Below are 12,903 nucleotides of genomic sequence, written 5' to 3'. Positions count from 1 at the left end.
CATGCAGCCTTTATTGCAGAAACTGCTGACAGTGCTATTGTTTTTGCAAACTGTGCAAAGGATCACCCAGTGGTTTCTGGAGGAGGGCCTTTTGATCCTGCCACAATGGGAGCACTTAGGCAGAGACTTAGCTAGGGCTGAATAGCAGGAGCCCCTCGTTCCAGGAAAGGTCAGGACTGGACGTTGATTAAGTCTTGCCTGAGAGATGGCACTGATACATTCAGAGGACTTATACAGGAAGGTGAGAAAGCCTTATGGAGATGCAAAAAAAAAAAAAAATCAGAATGGATGGTTTAAATACCCTTAATGATTTCCAGCAGGTATTGGGGCATATTAATTGGATCTGACCATATTTTTGTATTATTAGACAATGCCAAAATTGTGTCCCCTTTTTGTCACAGCCTTGCTTTGGGGTTAATTGCCGTGGTCTTATGCCTAATCATATATGGCAGATGGATGTTACCCATGTTCCCAGTTTTGGTCGCCTTTCTTTTGTTCATGTCTCTATTGATCCCTGCTCTGGGGTTCTTTATGCCTCAGCTCATAAGGGGAAAAGGTTCAAGATGTTATATCTCATTGCCTTCAGGCTTTTTCAGCGTGGGGCGTCCCCCAGTGTTATAAGACTGATAATAGAATTACCTGTACAGCCAAAGCATTTGATAAGTTTTGTTCTGAATTTGCAATTAAACACTCCACTGGTATCCCATATAATCCTACGGGCCAGGCTGTGGTAGAGCCCATGCAACTCTCAAAGCATTATTAATAAAATAAAAAGGGGGAGTAGGAGCCACCCTATATCCCAATAGTCCTAAACATCAATTGGCTTTAGTTACTTATATTTTTAATTTCTTGATTTTGGATTTGGATGGCCGTTCTGCCATGGAATGCCACGCCGTTGGTGCAGGCCTCTGCAAAAATTGGGTGATGTGGAAGGATGTTTTAACAAAACAATGGATGGTCCCACATCCTGTCCTATGACAGATGCAAGGAGCGGTTTGTGTTTTTCTGCAGGATTCTGACGGACCAGTGTGGGTGCCAGAACGTTTGACGCGAGTGATAAGAAAGCCGGAGCAAGATGAACCTGTGGACGTGGTGGATGCAAACCAGCCTGATGTTCATTCAGATACTGAGAGGAGACAGCCAGAATCTCCAGCTATAACTGCACTATAAAAGGGGTGCAGCAAATATTGCCTTGCTGTCTAGGGTCTTGGAAATGGCCCCCAGAATGGACTGGCTGTCAAAGTACTGTGACTCCTAGAAGAGTAGCACCTGATCTTGCTGTGACCAATTTATTTCCTACCTGTTCAAATTCCACCTTTGTGGGGTATAACTATACATATGGTAACCCTGTTTAATCTGTTTCTGCTCAGTCTTGGAATGTCTGGGTACTTTGCACTAGTAGGGGTGGGTGTTCAGATATATCAGCTTTTGCATTTATTGATAAGGTAGTGATAAAAATTGTAATTATAGTAGTAATATTCTAGAATATGGGAAGAAGATGTTAAAGTTAATTGCAGTCATGACGTTATCTATAATGCTATTAATGTATGTGTACAAGCTCCATTTATGTTTATTGTTTCCATGAGTGCTAATGTTACCCTTTTGAATTGCTCTGTAGTTAAGTGAGCCCTTACCCAGTGTTGGGATTGCTCTGGCACTGTGGTGCTGGTACGCATTCCACAACTTATTCCCATGCCCGCTCAGGTGAAAGAAAGTGATCTTCAGGTTCTTATTCATCATAGATTTTAAAAGAGGCATTTTACTTGTTAATCAGAGAGTGGATCTTTTGCAGGAAGCAGTGGAACAACTGCTCCATCACATGGGGACCTCCTGTGTGCTTAGTCTACCTGGAATGTGTGTCACTCCCTCTATTGTCACCAATGGTTCCTGAGCATTGAATTTGTCCAGAGAGTTATCTGCTATGCTATCCCCTAATGGAAGCTGATCCATACGATTTGATAATTTGACTTAGGAACTAAGATCCCAAATTATAGCCATAAATAGCACCAAAGTAGAGATTGCCACGGTAGTGCAATGGACAAATTGGATACTGAAGGATCTTTTCTTTGCACGCCAATGGGCTGGTATAGTAGGCCTGGGCCTTATCTTATTAATTTTCATTCTTTGGGGTCTGTGGATGCTTCATCTTCAAGCACAGCATCAGCAGCAGTAACAGCGGCTGCTAGTGCAAGCTGTGCTTGCCCTTCACAACAGAGAACCCCCAGAAGTCTGGCTATGCATGCTGGACCAGTAGCCAGAGATGGGTAAGTATCCGATATGGCTTCACCAACCTAAGACAGATACCATGTTCCTAGCCATGTGGTTAGTGTGCCTTGCTGTTCTTTAAGCTGATTGGGCAAGTTTGACAGATAAGCAAGGGGCTTGGAAGGGGAGGGGCTTCAGCATAATGGAATTAACGGACATAACGGTTTCAACAGAAGATTGGAATAAAGCGCCTCTGAGACTCTCTCCAGTGTCGGGTGAATTCTTCCTTCGTACGGGAGACCCAGATAAAAAATAAAATAAATAACAAATAATAATAAAATAAAAAGATGGCAGAGGGTTACAGAGAAGTAACTGGAGACAAGGCTTTAAATGGAAAAGAGCCTGGTAACAGCAAGACTTGAAAGGCCTGTTGAAGAGTGCTTGAGGGCTTTCCCAAGGGAGGTGATCATCACGTATACTGTCTCCATCTCTTCTAATGCGTCCTGGATTGTGAATCTCAGGCAATGAATCCTGTACAAGAGGAAAGAAGAATGCTGGTATTTCAGTAGAGTTAAGCCCTTTCATCAAACCTGATCACAAACCCTGCATATGGTTCACGTGGGACCGCCTCCCTCTCCAACTTCACCTGCCATCACTCTCCTTGGGTTGCCCATGCTCTAGAACTAGTGAACCTGCTCAGAGTTTTACATACAACCACCTATTCTTCAGAAAATCTACCGCCATGTGTCTTTTTTCTCTTGACCACCATCTCTTTTGGCTGTATTAATGTCCACATATTGGAAAGACACTGTAATATAAATCCCATAAGATGCAATTTTAAGAGTCTTCTGCTCCCAAATGTAAGTAGTTAGAAAACAAGAATGTTTTTCCTTCATAATGTCATGAACGTGTCATACAATAGTTTATGTTAATCACTACATTGTTTTTCAGTTTTGTTTTTGAAAGCTTTTATTTTAGAATAATTGACCTTTTACAAGTTTAAGTGAAGATACACTGGTATATGCATCACTACTATCAAAGCAAAAGAGAACTTCCAATGAAACTATTAGAAATACAGTAACAATATGGTATTAGATTTTCTACCAATGCCATGTACATTTAAGTAGCATAATGTTGGACTTGTGACAGTTGCTGAAATGGTATACTATTGTAGTTAAATGAAGGATATGGGGGGCGGGGGGAATGAAGAGAGAAGCAGGTGGCAGAGGGAGGAATATCTACACTTACAAAATCATACGCTGGGAAATGATGTTAAAAAATAAAAACAATTATGCTGTAAAAGAAAAGAAACCTACATTCTACAGCTAAACAAAATCATTCAGGTAAAGCCCACACCGAGCTTCTACTATATTACCAAAATACCTATTTGTACTAGTCATCAACCACTCCAAAATATCTCTGATGTTTTTGAATCCAAGTTCTCTCTGTCTCATATCCTCTTCTTTTTTTATTTGTTATTAACATTGTATTATGTGATACAGTTTTATAGGCACTGGGGATTCCCCCAACCCCTCCCAAACCCCTCCTCCCTTAGTGGATTCCTCCACCTTGCTACATAACCTCAGTTCAAGTTCCGTTGAAATGCTTTCATTGCAAGCATATACCTAGCATAAAGTCCAGCATCTTATTGTCCAGATAAGTTCAGTGGTCTCTTGGGGAGACCTTCTCTGGTCTGAAGGTAGAGCTAACAGAGTAAAGTTCCGGTCAGTTAAAAGCCCCAACAAAACATCAGCGTCAATATACAACGTTATGGAATTAATTGACATAGTATTGAGTGAACAATATGTTAAAAATAATGCAAGTTCAATTATTCAAAACATCTGGGTTGAGACAGTATCAATGTCAGGTTCAAAAAGTAACAAACAACCAAGCATAAATTACAGGTTAAATTAAAGCAAACTTGTGATTTCTGACATAGTATTGAGTAGACAATATGTTAAAATTACATGCAAGTTCTTGGCTACCTCCTACAACTATTTCAATGACACCTCATCAATTGAGGTGTGCAACAAGTTTGGGGGGTGTTGCACAGAAATCTCTCATACCTTGCTGATGGATACTTGTTCTTTGTGTTCCATCTAATAGGACATGCGTGAGTCCTTGATGACCTATCTTTCTTTATTGTTCTTTGCTTATCTCATGCTATTAGTGTGTGTATATGAGAGTGTGTGGATGTGTGTGTGTGTGTGTGTGTGTGTGTGTGTGTGTGTGTGTGTGTGTGTGTGTGTGTGTGTGTGTGTGTGTGTGTGTGTGAAGGGGGGCAGGGAGTTTATGATGGACCTTGTTAGTCATTATACAGGGTAGAGGCCCAGAGCTGGAACTAGGTAAGGACTGGAGAAGGCTCCTCTCCCATTGTCCCGCAGGAAGTTTATTGATCTTCTGGTTCTGATGATTGATCGTGGTTCCTGGCTGTTGTTCTGATGTCGTTAATTCCTATGTGGAAGGACTCAGGCTTCTTCCATCTCGTGTAGTTTATCCAAAGAGGGGGGATGTCTGACCTCTGGGTTCACGGCATCCGGAGGCATTCCAGGTCCCCATGTTCTCTTTGGCAGTTGTGATGACGTTCTTGTGTCCGTTCTGATTCACTTTGGTGGGAGTCCAGGAGTCCTTGTGGGTGGGGGATAAGCCTCCTCCCTTCCCTCTGTTCCGCTCTGGGGTTCTCCTCTATTCTGTGCATATGACCACCTGTTAATAGACTGTTTGGGTCGTTCCTAATTCCTCCTGTGTGTCATTGTAGCTTTTGCTATTGTCTAATGCTGATCTGGATCTATCAACTTTAAGATACCTATGCAGTTCCTGTAGGTTACACTACGTGGATTCCTAGCTTTTTCAAAGGAGATGAGAGATTTCTCTGTGTTCCCACCCAGTTACTGTGTATCGTAAGGAATTGGCATTATATTGGGAGTTACAACCATTCAGAACATATGGGGTGAAACCATAATAGCAGCAGATTCGTCTGAGGAAGATTTACAGACATTGGAAATCTTTAGGGTTGCTTGGTGTCCCCAAAACACCGCAGTTTCAGCATGGAGCTGTCTTGAGCAGAATCATATCCTCTTCTTTACTGCCTTTATTAATCAACATTTTGTGTTCAAATTGAAGTTTCTCTTAGCTCCAAATTGTGAGGAGAATATGCAGTGTTTCTGTATTTGCTTTACTAAAGTACAGTGTTTAAGAAGGATGACAACAGGGACGTTATCCTGGGCCGACAATTTTTTAAACTTTTAGAACCTGGAACATGTCATTCCATTCTCTCCTGGCCTGTAGAGTTTCCTGTGACAGATCTCTTGTGAGCTTAGTTGACATTCCTTTATATGTCAGTTCATTTTTTCACGTGTGCATTTATGCATCTTTTCTTCATGTTTGATTGAAGAGAGCATGATTGTCATGTGTTTTGGTGAAGATTGCTTTTGGTCAACTCTTTTGGGAGTTCTGTGCTCCTGCTGTGTGTTGCTTCCCAATTCTCTCTAGACTAAGGAAATTTTCCCTTATTATTTCATTTTAAAACAGATTGATTTGGGCCCGGCGCGGTGGCACAAGTGGTTAAAGGTCCTCGCCTTGCACGCCCGGGATCCCATATGGGCGCCGGTTCTAATCCCCGGCTGCCCGCTTCCCTTCCAGCTCCCTGCCTGTGGCCCGGGAAAGCAGTCGAGGACGGCCCAAAGCTTTGGGAACCTGCATCCGCGTGGGAGACCCGGAAGAGGCTCCTGGCTTTGGATCGGCATAGTATCGGCCCGTTGCGCTCACTTGGGGAGTGAATCATCGGACGGAAGATCTTCCTCTCTGTCTCTCCTCTCTGTATATCCACCTTTCCAATGAAAAATTAATAAAAATAAATCTTAAAAAAATAATAAAACAGATTGATTTATTTTTTATTACAAAGTCAGATATAAGAGAGGAGGAGAGACAGAGAAGAAGATCTTCCGTTCGATGATTCACTCCACAAGTGACAGCAACAGCCAATGCTATGCCTATCCGAAGCTGGGAACCAGGAATTTCTTCCAGGTTTCCCACGCGGGTGCAGGATCCCAAAGCTTTGGGCCATCCTTGACTGTTTTCCCAGGCCACAATCAGGGAGCTGAATGGGAAATGGAGCTGCCGCGATTAGAACAGGTGCCCATATGGGATCCTGGCTCGTTCAAGGTGAGGACTTTAGTAGCTAGGCCATGCCGCCCGGCCCCGTTTAATACATTTTTAAACCCAGCTGCTCTTAATGCACCTTTTGGGACTCTGATAACTTTTATGTGTGGCTTTCCTTTGTCTTTGAAAATGAAATAAAAATCTTCGACAGTAAAAAATGGTTAAAAGAATATGCCTCTTCCAAACTTGTCCTCCAAATGATTTATGTATTTATGTATTTACTTATTTATTAACAATTTTGTATAGGCTGGGATTCTCCCCTAAATTCCCATTCCCCATGAGATTTCTCCCATTTTGTTATAATAGTGTAGTCCTTCATAAACAATGAGAATTCTATCAGTCTCTGATTTAAGTGTACACCGACACTGTTGGTACAGACAATGTCAGACAGTCCAGCATCCCATTGTCTAACAGTTTCATTGGGAATCCAACTTTTGTCTGGAAGCAGGCATGCATGTTCCATTATATCCCCATGTCTGTATAAGATAGACCCCAGTACTCCAGCACTATACATCACTATACATCACCATAAGTGAGAAGCCATGTAACAAGGTCAACAACTGGTATGAGTTAGAACAGCCACAACAACAACAGCATCAACAACAAATTACAGTACCATGAAAAAAATGTGCCACTGAGTAACCAACACACAAGTGACAAAAAGGAAACACAGAAGAATCTTGAGAAAAATGATGCCATTGTATAATTCATGAGCCCGTGATGAATTCGACTAGAGAAAAGAGATTATTTGGAATGAACCAAACTGAAATAAAAAAAAAAAAATTAAAACACATAAGATACAAGCAAAAAAGCAAACAAACAATCAGAAACCAGATTGAACTATTCCACTTTCCATGTTGGTTTCCTTATATAAGAGAGGATATATGGTATTTGTTCTTTTGTGATTGACTCATTTCACTGAAGATAGTGGTCTCTAGTTGGGACCACTTGGTTGTACGCACCAAGAGAAATGAACTTACATCTTAGCACTGCCTTGATTGTGTCCCTAAGTTTTGATGTGTTGTGTTGATGCCTTCATTTATTTCAAGCCATTTAAAAATTTCCCCTTTGATTTTCATATTCTCCAGTGTTTGGGTGATTTCTGTTGTTTCTTTGCTGAGTTTTAATTTTGTTGATCTGTCCATTGATGTTAATGGGGTATTATGGTCTCCCAAAATGATCATATTGGAGTCTATTTCTCTCTTTAAGTCCATTAATATTTGTTTCACTTACCTAGATGCTTTGGCGTTTGGCACGTATACATTTATTATGCTGATCTTTTCTTGCTGAATGCATCCTTTGATCATTATGTGGTATCCTTTTTCTTCTCTTGCAATGCTGTTTACTGCCGGAGTCCAGCTCCAGCTGAGTTCGGAGCTCGAGAAGGGTGCGTGAAGTAGGCGTAGAAAGAAGAGACAGACCACTACAATTCCAACATCATTGTGGACCACGTGAGAAAGCTGTCCGCTTTATTTATACAGAAGCAGTACACAGTCTTTTTTAGGGCATTTTGACATAGCTTCAAGGGGGGCACAATTTACAACTGCTTGAGAAGCGAGTGAGGGAGAACCCCACATTCTTTGCTTATCTCGGCTTGCCAGCCCCTACTTACTTCCCTCAAGTCTGGGTCCCATCCTTGGCGCTGTCTGTGACAACCAGACCCCTACCTTGAATTATGCATGGGAAAAGGGCTGAGAACTTGGTTTATGGGGATTAGGGTATTGGCACCAAAGGTCATTAGGTCTGCAGGCCCACACAGTTTGCTAACTAAGCAAGAGTTACAACGACGGAAGGAACTGCAATTAGCAATGAGCCATGTTTACTCCATTTAGGTTTCTGCTCTACAATGGGCAAGTAAATGTTTCCAAAGACAACTCTACAGATAGTTTCACCTTAAGACAGGGCATTATCCATTCTGATGTTGCAGCCAACATTTTCTCAGTAGACAACACATCTTATTCAGTAATACATTCCTACTACAATTCTTATTCTATAACTTATCCATCACTTAATGAGAGAAATACATTAAAAGAGAAAAAATATAAAAATCTAAGACAAAAGTTTCAAACATTAAATCCCTCTACAATTGTAGGCTCTACAACCTCATAAATGATCAAACAATAATCAAAAGTATACATGATGTTAGTAAAGTCACCCTATATTTCCTCTAGTTAAAAATTATGAAGGCAGCCAAAGCAACTACATTTACTATGTTCTAAAGAGTTGAGAGTTGTAAGGACAGGCTAACCTTTAAGGTCACAGTAGCTATATTTTGCCATAGCAGGATAGCCTTTAGGATCACAGTAACTATACTTTTGCCATAGCAGGATGGCCTTTTGGGGTCACAGTAATTATAACAGGATAACCTTTAGGGTCCCAGTAACAGGATAGCTATATTTTTTGTCATAGCAATTTCAACCTATACTCCCATCACTTCCATTAGTTTGTGAAACTCTTATCAGGCCATTTCCCAGAAAGTATGCTAAATATTTGGGCCAGATCTCAGAGCAATGGGTAGGCACACAATAAGGTGTCTGGAAACAGCATGGGCTTGATTGTACTCCTGTGCGCAGTTAAAGGCCCACTCACCAAGACATTATCAGTAACATTAACTTTTAAGCTCATGTTGGTTGTAAAAGCCATCTCACAGGGGCAAACTATGCCTAATAGATTGCAGAATTCTTAGTGGGGTGGTTGAGTGTCCATGCAAACAGGGGGTGAGACTGCGTCAAGGTGGTCAGAGAGAAATCCGCCGGGCCCTGCCAAACAGCTGTAAGCTCCCCCAGGCCCTGCCAAGCAGGGGAGCTGTTCTCTTCACACCTTCGTGTCATCCATACCTACTGCACGGACCCCAGCAGTTTACATCAAAGTCTATGTCATCTGATACAAGAATGGCTACACCTGCACGTCTTTCCTTACCATTTCCTTGGAATATCCTTTTCATCCTTTCACTTTTAATTTTCTCTGATATTTGTTGTGAGATGTGTCTCTTGTAAGCAGCAAATAACTGATTGTGTTTTTTGATCCAGTCTTCTAATCTATGGCATTTAACTGATGAGTTTAAGCTGTTTACATTCAGTGTGATTATGGATAAGGGGCAGTTTGGTCCTGTCATTTGGGGATGTATTGTTCTATGATTGAGTCTTCTGTTAGCCTTTTAGTGGGATGATCTCCACATTTGCCTTTGTTTTTGGTGGTTGCTATTTCTTTTTTCTTTTATGGGAGCACCCTTGAACATCATTTGTAGTGCAGGTTTAGATGAGACAAAGTCTTGAAGTTTTTCTTTATTGTGGAAGAATTTTATTTCATTTTCAAAGACAAAGGAGAGCTTTGCAAGATAAGTTATTCTGGGCTGAACATTTTTCTTTTAGAATCTGGAATATGTCACTCCATTTTTTTGTGGCCTGTAGTGTTTCCTCTGAAAGGTCAGCTGTGAGTTTCATAGGGATTCCTCTATATGTCACTTGATTTTTTCCACGTGCATATTTAAGGATTTTTGTTGTTGTTGTTGTTTAACTGAAGAGAACTTGATTATCATGTTTCTTGGTGAAGTTTGTTTTTGGTCAACTCTGTTGTGAGTTCTGTTGCCCTCCTGTGTATTGTTTTTCAATTCTTTGCCCAGATAAGGAAGGTTTTCCTTTATTATTTCATTGAATATGCCTTTAATCCCAACTTCTCTTTCTGCACCTTCTGGAACTCCCATAACTCTTATGTAGGATTTTATAATTGTGTCTTTTAATTCTTGGATACTTTTTTAGCTTGACTCAGCTCTGCTTACAGCTTTTTGTTTGTTTCTCCATGGTGACAGGAAATCTCTTCAAATTCTGAAGTTCTTTCTTCTGCCTCACTCATTCTATTGTTGAGACTCTCCATTATATTTTTAATTTGCTCTGTTGTGTTCTTAATTTCTGATATATCAGCCTTAATTTGATTTAGTACTGCTATTTCTTCTTTGAGCTCTTGTTTGTGCTTCTCATTGTTGATCAGCAGCTTTATGATAAGTTTTCTCAGTTCCGTGTCCCCCATTTTCTCAATGTCTTCCTCAGTTAATCTGAGAATGGGTGAAGCTTTTGCCCCTTTGTTGGAGAATCTCCAGTAACATTCATAGTGTCTTTGTCTTTTCTTTTACCTTTTGTATTTGCCAATCTGGTTGATGAAATCATCTCTAAGGTGTATTACTTACAGGTCTACAAGTTGGTTTGTTATGTTCAAGCAGTGCCCTGGATGTGGAAAACACAATTGTCCTGAATAATTGCTTTGTCAGTAGCACTGATTTTGTAGGCAGCACTGATCTTGTCACCCCCTGTTGACTGATAAGTCTGAGTACCTCCTGGAGTTATTTTGAAATGGTGGAGTTGGTGGCATGCCTTGTCTGGGCTGTTTTTTTCTGCAGGGCCTGTGCAGTGCTCTAAGATTGTGGTGATTTTGTTCCCAGTTTAGTTCTTGGTCAGCTCAGCTGTCCTCCCTTCAGTGGAACAGTGGCTGGTCCCATGACATTGATATCAGAAAGCTACTGAGTCAGTGCATGTGAAGTTTACCACTCCTCTTGCAGTTTGTCAGTGTTTGGAGTGCTTACCTCAGTGTCCAAGATGGTGCCCATAGGGGCACCAACAAAGATCAGGGGACTGTCAGCCATCAACTCCAGGAACCACACAGACCCTGCAGGCTGCAACACCAGTGCTGTGGGCTCAGCTCAGTGCAATTAGCTAGTAACAAGCCCTCTCTGGACCTTCACTTGGGGTCCACACTTGCTGCCCTGCTACACGAGATGGCACCAGGCAGGATGCTGCTGGAGGATTGTGGCTGCTGGCTTTCAGCTCCAGGAACAACACCAACCCTGCAGCTAGCAAATCTGGTGCTACCATCCCCACTTGGATCAGTTGAGTGTGATCAGCCAGAAATGAGCCTCCTCTGTGCTGCTCCATCAACTGCATGTTCTGCCTCTCCACACAAGATGATGCCCTGAGTCTCCTACTCTCTCTCCACTTGTGGCTGGTCCCAGTCACCCAGCATGATTGGCAGGTCCCAGACTTCACTCACTTCCTGAGCTCCCCACACATACACAGGCTACCACCTGGTGGTCACAAGAGCTATGTGGAGGTCACTGCTGGATGTCTGGCTGGTGCTGGAAATGGATCACTGGAGCCTGGATCACCGGAGCTTGGATCGCTGGGGTCTGAGTGGCCACTCATTGACCACTGGTGGGTTTTCCAGTCTACTGCAACACTGCTGTCCCATTGCCACAACTTCCCTGTCTCAAGGGTGTCTCCAGGTACCCCCTGCTTCCTGCCTGAACCCTATTTTTCCCTGTCATCTGATTATTGTACTTCACCCTGTCTAAAGATTCTCCATCTTAGCAAATGTGTCTGTACCCTATGCCACCATCTTCACTTTCCCCAACTTTCCAAATGATATCAAAGATGTTCTCTTGACAGAAAAGGAAAGGTGCACACCAAAACAAAAGACAAATGCAAAGAACATTCCTGTAAAATTACAACAGAAGACTGAATCAACGAACAACCATTGCTAAAATGACAAGACCAAATTATCACCTATTTGTATTAACTCTGAATGTAAATGGCATAAACTCATCAATCAAAACCAGTAGACTGGATTAAAAATAATAGACTGGATCAAAATTAGTAGACTGGATTTATCAGTCATAAATTGGTAGACTGGATTACAAGACAAAACCCATCTATTTGTTGCCTACGGGAGACACATTTGACCAGCAAAGATCAGTACAAACTGTATCTCATGCATTTTAATTTTTTTGTTAGTTTCATCTCTTCAAAACACTTTCTTCTGATTAAATTATTCAGTGACTCATAAACTATACAGTAGCATCATTTTCTTCAAGAAGGTTCTTGATTTTCTTCTTTATTTCTTTAGTAACACATTAGTCAGTAGGTAGCATGTTATTTAACTTCATGGTGTTGTTAATTTCTTTTTTTCTTCCTGTTGTTGATTTTGCTTTGTGGCTTTCCATTTAAGAAGATGTACAATAACTGTGTAATGGAGATTATCATATCCAGATGTGAGAATACAATGTAGTATACTTCTCTACTTCCAGACAAAGACGGACTCCCAATGACACTGTTTACTATATCTTGACAAAATGCTGGGCTCTCTGCCATTGTCCATATCCACAATGATGGACATATGACTGTGTATCAAGAACTATACTATAGCAATCTTATATGGGAACTCAGTGAGGGGTTAGGGAATTGGTGAGGGGATAAGTGAAACCTGAGGGTCCACGGAACTGTATCATAAAATGAAAATAATAAAAATAATCAGAATTAGAAAAAGGAATGGAAATATAACATTAACTACTTCTGTAGAACAAAGAAGGATGACGTTATTGTAATAACATGGGCAAAAGCAGTGTGAGGAAGGGGATAGAAGAGGAAATCCCTGTGCCTATGTGACAGTATCATGACTTTTTTTTTTAATTTTAAAAGTTCTTCTCCTTGGACATTGCTTCTCCTTTTGTTTAAGTCAGTTCTGCCATCTTTTTCTTCACTTCCCAATGTT

Source organism: Ochotona curzoniae, unplaced genomic scaffold, assembly GCF_017591425.1.
Source record: "Ochotona curzoniae isolate NIBS_2020 unplaced genomic scaffold, NIBS_Ocur_1.0 contig_3527, whole genome shotgun sequence".
Classification (NCBI taxonomy): domain Eukaryota; kingdom Metazoa; phylum Chordata; class Mammalia; order Lagomorpha; family Ochotonidae; genus Ochotona; species Ochotona curzoniae.
Note: the sequence above shows the minus strand (reverse complement) of the source record.